Source organism: Triticum aestivum, chromosome 3A (genome assembly GCF_018294505.1).
Source record: "Triticum aestivum cultivar Chinese Spring chromosome 3A, IWGSC CS RefSeq v2.1, whole genome shotgun sequence".
Taxonomy (NCBI): domain Eukaryota; kingdom Viridiplantae; phylum Streptophyta; class Magnoliopsida; order Poales; family Poaceae; genus Triticum; species Triticum aestivum.
The window spans coordinates 676,533,029-676,542,207 of record NC_057800.1 but is presented as its reverse complement, the minus strand read 5'-3'; positions in this window follow the sequence as shown (position 1 = coordinate 676,542,207).

The following is a 9,179-nucleotide window of genomic DNA, read 5'->3' as shown; positions in this document are numbered from 1 at the left end:
ATACTCATATTCATCAAAATCGATCAAGCGGGACGTAGGGTATTACCTCCATAGAGAGGGCCCGAACCAGGGTCAAACATTGTGTCCCCTGTCTCCTATTACCATCAACCTTAGACGCACAGTTCGGGACCCCCTACCCGAGATCCGCCGGTTTTGACACCGACATTGGTGCTTTCATTGAGAGTTCCACTGTGCTGTCGTCAAGAGGTTCAATGGCTCCTTCAACCATCTACAACGATGCTGCCCAAGGGGGAGTTTTCCTCCCCGGACAGATCTTCGTGTTCGACGGCTTCGCTCTACAGGCCAACTCGCTTGGCCATCTGGAGCAAATCGAAACCTACGCCCCTGGCCATCAGGTCAGATTTGGGAGCTTGAACTACATTGCGGACATCCGTGGGGACTTGATCTTCGCTGGATTCGAGACCGCGGCTACCACTCCTGGCCACCCCGAGGGACATGACCTATATCTGTCATTGGACTGCATCCAGGAGACAGCTCCCATAACTGCTCTAGCCTTAGATCCGGAGTAGACTGCACCATCCAAGGATGGGAAGCTCAACCCCGCCATGGAGGCCACAGATTCCCCGGCGTTGGAGCCACACATAGACTTGATCTCACATGATACATGTGCCACCGAAACTCCAGACTCATCTCTGGCCGTAAGTTCCGAACCATGTGAGCCCGCAGACGCTGAATTTGATCACTTATCGATCTTCGAATTCAGCACCGCAGACATCTTCCAGCACTCGCCTTTGGGCGACATGCTAAACTCATTAAAAACCTGTCCTCGACGGAGGACTCACAGACGAACTCTAACCAGTCCGAACTAGGGGCTGACGCTGGAGAATTTTGCTGCCCACCCGCCACCCACTTCATAGCCAGGGTCGAGGATTTGACCGACACACTTGATTACGACTCCGAGGACATCGACGGTATGGACGACGATGCCGAAGAAGAAGAGGCCCAAAACCCGCCGTTCACCGGATGCTGGACGCCCACTTCCTTGTATGATGTATACATGGTGGATGCACCAAAGGAGAACAGCGGTGATGACAAGGAAGATCCAGCTGAGGATAAACCTTCTGAAATACAATCCAAGCACCGGCGTCAGCGCCGCCGCTCTAAGTCACGCCGCAGTAAAGACAGCAACACCGGCACAGGAGAAGATAACACTCCAAAAGGTGTCGAAGACAACGAAGACCCCGTTGAAACAGTTACTGAACAAGATGAACGGGAAGATGGGCAGGTTAGCCCTGGTAAATAGGCCACGCACGAAGACTGAGAGGACGAAAATTATCTTCCGCTCTCCGAGGACGACGTGAGCCTCGGCACCAACGATTTCATCGTGCCTGAGGAACCTCTTGAGCAGGAGCGCTTCAAGCGCCAGCTAATAGCCACTGCAAGGAGCCTGAAAAAGAAGCAGCAGCAGCTTCAAGCTGACCAAGATCTGCTCAATGATAAATGGACCAATGTCCTAGCAGCCGAAGAATACGGCCTCAAGCGCCCAACCAAAAGCTACCCAAAGCGCAAATTGCTACCTTAGTTTGACGAGGAGGCGCCGAAATACATACCACCATCGTACAATGCGGCTGACCGACCACCACGTGGTTGGGACAAAACGGCAACTCACGCCGAACACCAGCCCGCCCCGCCTCATCGCACAAGTAGAGGTAAATTAGCCCACAGCCATACATATGACCTCCGGCAAAACCTGAACAATAAAGCAGGACATACCAGATCAATCTACGGATCGTGAGGATGTGCCTTGACACGCGACGATGGCCACCTATTCGGACGTGAAAAACTTAGTCATGTGCGGGCTGAAAACCGCAGATGGACTCCATCAGAGCTACGTCGCGATACGGCCCGATATAAAGGCGCGGCACACCCTCATTGCTTCACTGATGAGGTCATGGATTATGAATTCCCAGAAGGGTTCAAACCCGTGAATATAGAATCATACGATGGAACCACGGACCCCATGGTGTGGATCGAAGACTTCATTCTCCACATTCATATGGCCCGCGGCGATGACCTCCACGCCATCAAATACCTCCCTTTAAAACTCAAGGGGCCAGCTCGGCATTGGCTCAACAGTCTGCCTGAAAATGCTATTGGCAGCTGGAAGGACTTGGAAGAGGCCTTCCTTGATAACTTCCAAGGTACATATGTTAGACCTCCGGATGCTGATGACTTAAGCTATATAGTTCAACAGTCCTGAGAGTCTGCCAGGAAATTCTGGACTAGGTTCTTAACTGAAAAGAACCAAATCGTTGATTGTCCGGATGCCGAAGCCCTAGCAGCCTTCAAACACAGCATCCACGACGAATGGCCCGCTCGCCACCTCGGCCAAGAAAAGACAGAATCCATGGAGGCCCTCACGGCACTCATAACCCGCTTTTGTGCGGGCGAGGACAGTTGGTTGGCCCGTAGCAAAAACAATGCAAGCGACACCGGCACCCCTGAAGTTAAAAATAACAAAGACAAGTCTCGACGCAACAGATACAAGCGTCGAAAAAACAGTGATAACACCGAGCATACGGCGGTCAATGCCGGATTCAGTGGCTCTAAGTCCGGTCAGAGGAAGAAGCCATTCCAAAAGAACAATTCGGGCCCATCCATCTTGGACTGCATACTTGATCGTCCGTGCCCGATTCATGGCACCCCGGAAAAACCACCCAATCATACAAATAGAGATTGCTGGGTTGTTAAACAAGCCGGCAAATTAAACGCCGAGAACAGGGAAAAAGGATCGCAAAGCGAGGATGATGACGAAGAGCCCTGGCAACCGAACACAGGGGGACAGAAGAAGTTTCCCCCTCAGGTCAAAATGGTGAACATGATATACGCTACCCACATCCCAAGAGGTAGCGCAAGCGTGCGCTCAGGGACATCTACGCGATAGAGCCAGTCGCCCCAAAATTTAATCCATGGTCGTCATGCCCGATCACTTTTGATCGACGGGATCATCCGACCAGTACCTGTCATGGTGGCTCAGCCGCACTGGTCCTAGACCCAACAATTGATGGGTTCCACCTGACTCGCATCCTTATGGACGGAGCTAGCAGCCTGAATATGCTCTATCAGGATATAGCGCGAAAAATGGGCATTAACCCATCACGGATCAAGCCCACCAGGACTACCTTCAAAGGAGTCATACCAGGTGTAGAGGCCCGCTGTATGGGCTCAATCACACTAGAGGTTGTCTTCGGATCTCTGGACAACTTCCGAAGCGAGGAGTTATTCTTCGATATCGTCCCCTTCCGCAGCGTCTATCACGCACTGCTCGGACGAATTGCGTTTGCTCAATTCAATTCAGTACCACACTATGCTTATCTCAAGCTCAAGATGCCCGGTCCATGCGGCGTCATAACAGTCAATGGAAATACGGAATGCTCCCTCCGTATAGAAGAGCACACAGCTGCCTTAGCAGTACAAGTACAGAGCGGCCTTCTCAAGTAGAACCTTAATTCGGCTGTCGAGCCCACGGACACCGTTAAGAGGTTCCGAACTACTCTATAGCAGGAGAGCTCGGCTCGTCAGGAGCTCGACTAGCAATGCGGCCTCCGTCTCAGTCCCGATAAAGTGGTGGCATTCGTGTCGCGCGTACATAACTACGCACTCAAAATCCCATGGGCATCGATGGAGGCATAGCTAGCTTCTAGTCCATAGTACGGCTCAACCGACATCGGATACACACATACTTTCACTTTTACTTGTTTCCTTTTCAGGTCTCAATCCCACAGGCCCCATCTGGTGGTCTGGTCATCGGTCCTCTTGAAGGATAAACACACCAAGACTGCGAGAAACGCACACATATGGCGGACTTTTTAGGTGATTCCGTTAACGATAACTCTACCTGTTTTTTAGGACACACATGCATCTCTCATTTGGTTTTAGCATGTCAAATAGCATGTTGCTTATCGCACTACCTGTATCAATGTGCCTTGATGTACTAATTAAATTACAATGAGAACATTTTGCGGCTGGAGCTTTAGGACCCCGGTTTTTTACCTTTGCACCTTTTCTGTTTTCTTTCTCTTTTTTCTCTCAGCTCCCTTGTGGATAGCCCTATCAGGTAGCACATGTAAACTTTGGTGCGTTTGATGTTTTCTAGGGGCTTCATAGCACCCATATTACGACAACAAAAGTCCGAACACTTTTGTTAAGTATAGTTCGGTACCCTAAATTTAGCATTATATGCATTGGCTCCGAATCATGTCTTTGGCCAATAGTTGGGTTGCCCAGCTCCTGTGCTTGCTACCTTACGTTCCGCTATATCGGCTAAGGTAGTAAAGGGAGAACTACTGCGATTGTGCCTTGGTTTATCCAAAGGAGCACCTCAGTAGAGAAAGTCGAAAATTGACTGTCATGATGCGGCGAGAGCCGGTCAGCTGTTCGGAGGTTACAAATCGTTGGAGATTTCTTCTGCATTACGCAAGGGATCGGTACTTCCCGATCAGACGCTTATAGCACTCTAGTTCGGATACTAGGGGCTCTACCCATTGATACGTCTCCAACGTATCTATAATTTTTAATTGCTCCATGCTATAGTATCTACTGTTTTGGACATTATTGGGCTTTATTATACACTTTTATATTATTTTTGGGACTAACCTATTAACTGGAGGCCCAGCCCAGAATTGTTATTTTTTGCCTATTTTAGGGTTTCGAAGAAAAGTAATATCATACGTAGTCCAAACTGAATGAAACCTTCGGGAACGTGATTTTTGGAACGAATAAGATCCAAGAGACTTGGACCCTACGTCAAGCAACCAACAGGGAGGCCACGAGGTAGGGGCGCGCCTAGCCCCCCCCCCCCCAGGCGCGCCCTCCACCCTCGTGGGCCCCCTGTTGCTCCACTGACGTACTTATTCCTCCTATATATACCTACGTACCCTCAAACGATCAGATACAGAGCCAAAACCCTAATTCCACCGCCGTAACTTTCTGTATCCATGAGATACCATCTTGGGGCCTGTTCCGGAGCTCCGCCGGAGGGGGCATCGATCACGGAGGGCTTCTACGTCAACACCATAGCCCTTCCGATGAAGTGTGAGTAGTTTACCTCAGACCTACGGGTCCATAGTTATTAGCTAGATGGCTTCTTCTCTCTTTTTGGATCTCAATACAAAGTCCTCACCCTCTCTTGTGGAGATCTATTCGAAGTAATCTTCTTTTGCGGTGTGTTTATTGAGACCGATGAATTGTGGGTTTATGATCAAGTTTATCTATGAACAATATTTGAATCTTCTCTAAAAAAATTATGTATGATTGGTTATCTTTGCAAGTCTCTGCGAATTATCAGTTTGGTTTGGCCTACTAGATTGATCTTTCTTGCAATGGGAGAAGTGCTTAGCTTTGGGTTCAATCTTGCGGTGTCCTTTCCCAGTGACAGTAGGGGAAGCAAGGCACGTATTGTATTGTTGCCATCGAGGATAACAAGATGGGGTTTTTATCATACTGCATGAATTTATCCCTCTACATCATGTCATCTTGCTTAAGGCGTTACTCTGTTCTTATGAACTTAATACTGTAGATGCATGCTGGATAGCGGTCGATGTGTGGAGTAATAGTAGTAGATGCAGGCAGGAGTCGGTCTACTTGTATCGAACGTGATGCCTATATACATGATCATACCTAGATATTCTCATAACTATGCTCAATTCTATCAATTGCTCAATAGTAATTTGTTCACCCACCGTAAAATACTTATGCTCTAGAGAGAAGCCACTAGTGAAACCTATGGCCCCCGGGTCTATCTTCATCATATTAATCTTCTAATACTTAGTTATTTTCATTGCCTTTTATTTAATTTGCATCTTTATCATAAAAATACCAAAAATATTATCTTATCATGTCTATCATATCTCACTCTTGTAAATGACCGTGTAGGGATTGACAACCCCTTATCGCGTTGGTTGTGAGGATTTATTTGTTTTGTGTAGGTGCGAGGGACTTGCGCGTAGCCTCCTACTGGATTCATACCTTGGTTCTCAAAAACTGAGGGAAATACTTACGCTACTTTGCTGCATCACCCTTTCCTCTTCAAGGGAAAATCAATGCAGTGCTCAAGAGGTAGCAAGAAGGATTTCTGGCGCCGTTGCCGGGGAGGTCCACGCAAAAGTCAAACATACCAATGTAGCGACCCGACCCGAATGGGTCAAGTCTCTGTGCTTAAGTGTCATCCCTGGATCGGTATGCTGACACACACAGTACTCGAGGATTTATAACAGAGGTAAATCACATGTAAAAGTAACGTAAATACTATTACCTCAAATCCAAAATAGCGGAAGTAACAAGGTTGTGGATTCCCATCAACACCAACGGTAAAGTTGAGTGTAGAAATCGTAACCCTAACGTATCACTTACTCATCGTAAGATAATCCTGCAACATGAGACGTTGCAGCCACAAAGGGTCAGTACATTGAATGTACTGGCAAATTCACACCATAGAGAATGATGAATAAAGGCTATCACTACATGCATATTTGGCTGGTGGAAAAGCTCTATGGTTATAAGGTTTTTGCGTAAAGCCAACTTTTCCCTACTGCAAAGGAATAAGATTAATTACTATCATGGTGGTTGTTAAACATTGAGAATGGTTGACAGCATTCTCAATCCCAATTAAGTAACATCATTAAAACCCAACAATATTCATTTAAAGTAACGTGATGAGATCAACAGGATAATCCAAGAACTAGATACTCAAGATGTCCATAACCGGAGACACGGCTAATCATGATTAGTTTATACACTCTGCAGAGGTTTGCGCACTTTTCCCCACAAGACTCGATCGCCTCCGTTTGGTTTCTCGCACTACAGGGTGTTTGAGAAGACGGATGACCGAGACATAGTCTTTCAGAAGCGCTAGCACCTTACGATCGGGTAGACCGTACCACCTACATCCCCTACATCTGCTAGTCTACCACTGTAAGAGTTCGCACAACTTAGTCAACTATGCCAAAGCCCATAATGGCTTGTGGCTGCACACGGAAGTTTCTAGTATGAATAATCTCATGATCCCTTTGAGCTTGGGTGGCGGTCCAAAATAAAACAGGCAAGTCCTGGAAACCCTAGGTGCCTTAATCCACCCAGATGTGTGTTTAAGTTGCCACCTTAGATAAACCATTTATTAACAATCTCACATCTGTCATGGATTTCACTCACCCAATCCACGTCTACTAGCATAGCATGGCATAATAAGCAAACGTAGAAGTAACTCCCAAAGGTTTGATAATAAACAGGTAATAGGTACTACCTCATCTACTTCCCATCCCACAATTTAATTAGATCCTAATCATGCAATGTGTGAAGATTGATCTAATGCAAAAAAAACTGGGTATGGAAGGGGATATGATCAAAGTGTGAACTTGCCTGCAATGTTGATGAAGATGATTCGCACTTAAAACTCTTGATAGATCTACTCGTCACACTCCGGTCAATCTATCGTAAGCAAGCAATAGTAACCACACATAAGCAATCACTCAAAAGATCAGAAAGATCGAAGAAGACGATTTGCAAACATCAAAACCAAGCAAATAACTTTTGCAACATAAAACAATTTCTAACAGTACCAAAATTGTGTGAATTTGGCCTTATTAGAATGTTTAGGTCAAGAGCTTCGATCTGCAAAAAGAATCAACTCAAACGGAGTTACGGGTAAAAAGATATGATCAAAAGAAGTTTGAATTCAAATCTGATCTAATTCAAATTTTAAAATTTTCAAAAACATGTTTGGGTTGGAATTCTAGATAGAGGACATCATAACGAAGAAGTGGGCGTTGGTTTCGTTGGATTTGGACTAACGAGTAAAAAGTTATGGCTATTTGAAAAATTAAGGCCAAGTTGTTTTACGGAAGAAAAAAATAGATACAGGCTAGGGTCTAATGTATAAATACGTAGACTAATTGATAATCTAATTATTCTATCATATTAGTCTAAAAATAATAAACTACGAAAGTATAAGAAGAAAAAAAATAAAGAAAGATACCTTTATAAGGCAGAGAAAAGACAACTTTGAGGAATGGAGACAACTTCCAGAAGTCGCGCCGGAGAGAAAAATATATTTTTCTTAAATAAATCTAGTCAAACCAAAATATTGATTTAACCCGAATTGGATGATTTTTGGAGGCTCTATGGGTCTATATTTATTGGTGGAAAAGAGGCTTAGGGGTTAAAGGCTAGGCAATGTGGGACTAAACGTAGACGAAAATATACGAAACATAGAAGAAAAGAGGCGATGGGCTAAAGGCCTTCGGCCGGCCGCAGCGTGCGCGGTGCAGTTTTTTTTTGGAAAATTCGGCCTAAGAAAAAAAAACTAAAAAGACTGGCTGGGCCTGGCCCATATAGGATAAAGAAAAAATTAGGGCGCCCGCTGGTACTTTGATGCGCACGTGGGCGACAGTAAGCTTCAAGCGCGCGCAGTTTTTTTTTACAGAATGAGATAAACTAAAAAAAGAAAATAAAAATAAAACTTTATATAGGCATATTATATATCAAAATTTTCAGAAAAAGATTTTCTACAAGTTGAACATTTTTATAATGCCAAATAAAATCCACACTAATTTAGATAATTCAAAGAGTGCTACTGGTCTAAAGAAATCCAATAAAAATCATTTTAAAAATACCAAAATGATTTCAAATTAATTTTTCTCCAATTTTATGTTGTAGGGAATCATGTTACCCTAATTTCCATATATTTTATTTTTGGAGAAAAATAATTTGAATAAAACTCAAATAAATCCAAATTGAAAAATTAATTCCAAAAGGACTTGAAATTAATCCTTTGAAACTCCCAACTCATATTTCATAATTTGAAGAAGTCATTTTATCTTCTCTCGTGAAAATCATTGAGTTGCATGAAGTTTATGAATTGAAATATTTCCAAATGAAATTCAATTATTTTCAAATACCCTTTCATTTAATTTTTTAAATGGAAGAAGTCATATCATCTTCGCTCAAGGGTTTTGTATTTGAAAAGAATTTGAATTCATGGAGATCAGAAAGCAAATATGAAAGTTTGGGAAAGTCCTTTTATTCCCTCTCATTTAGCTTTCAAAAAGAATTCAAATTTCACTCAATTTCACGCAATCAATCAAACAATCAATCAATTCTATCTATTTATTATAACATTCCAAAATTTAGAATTTTGGGATGTTACAAACCTACCACCTTTA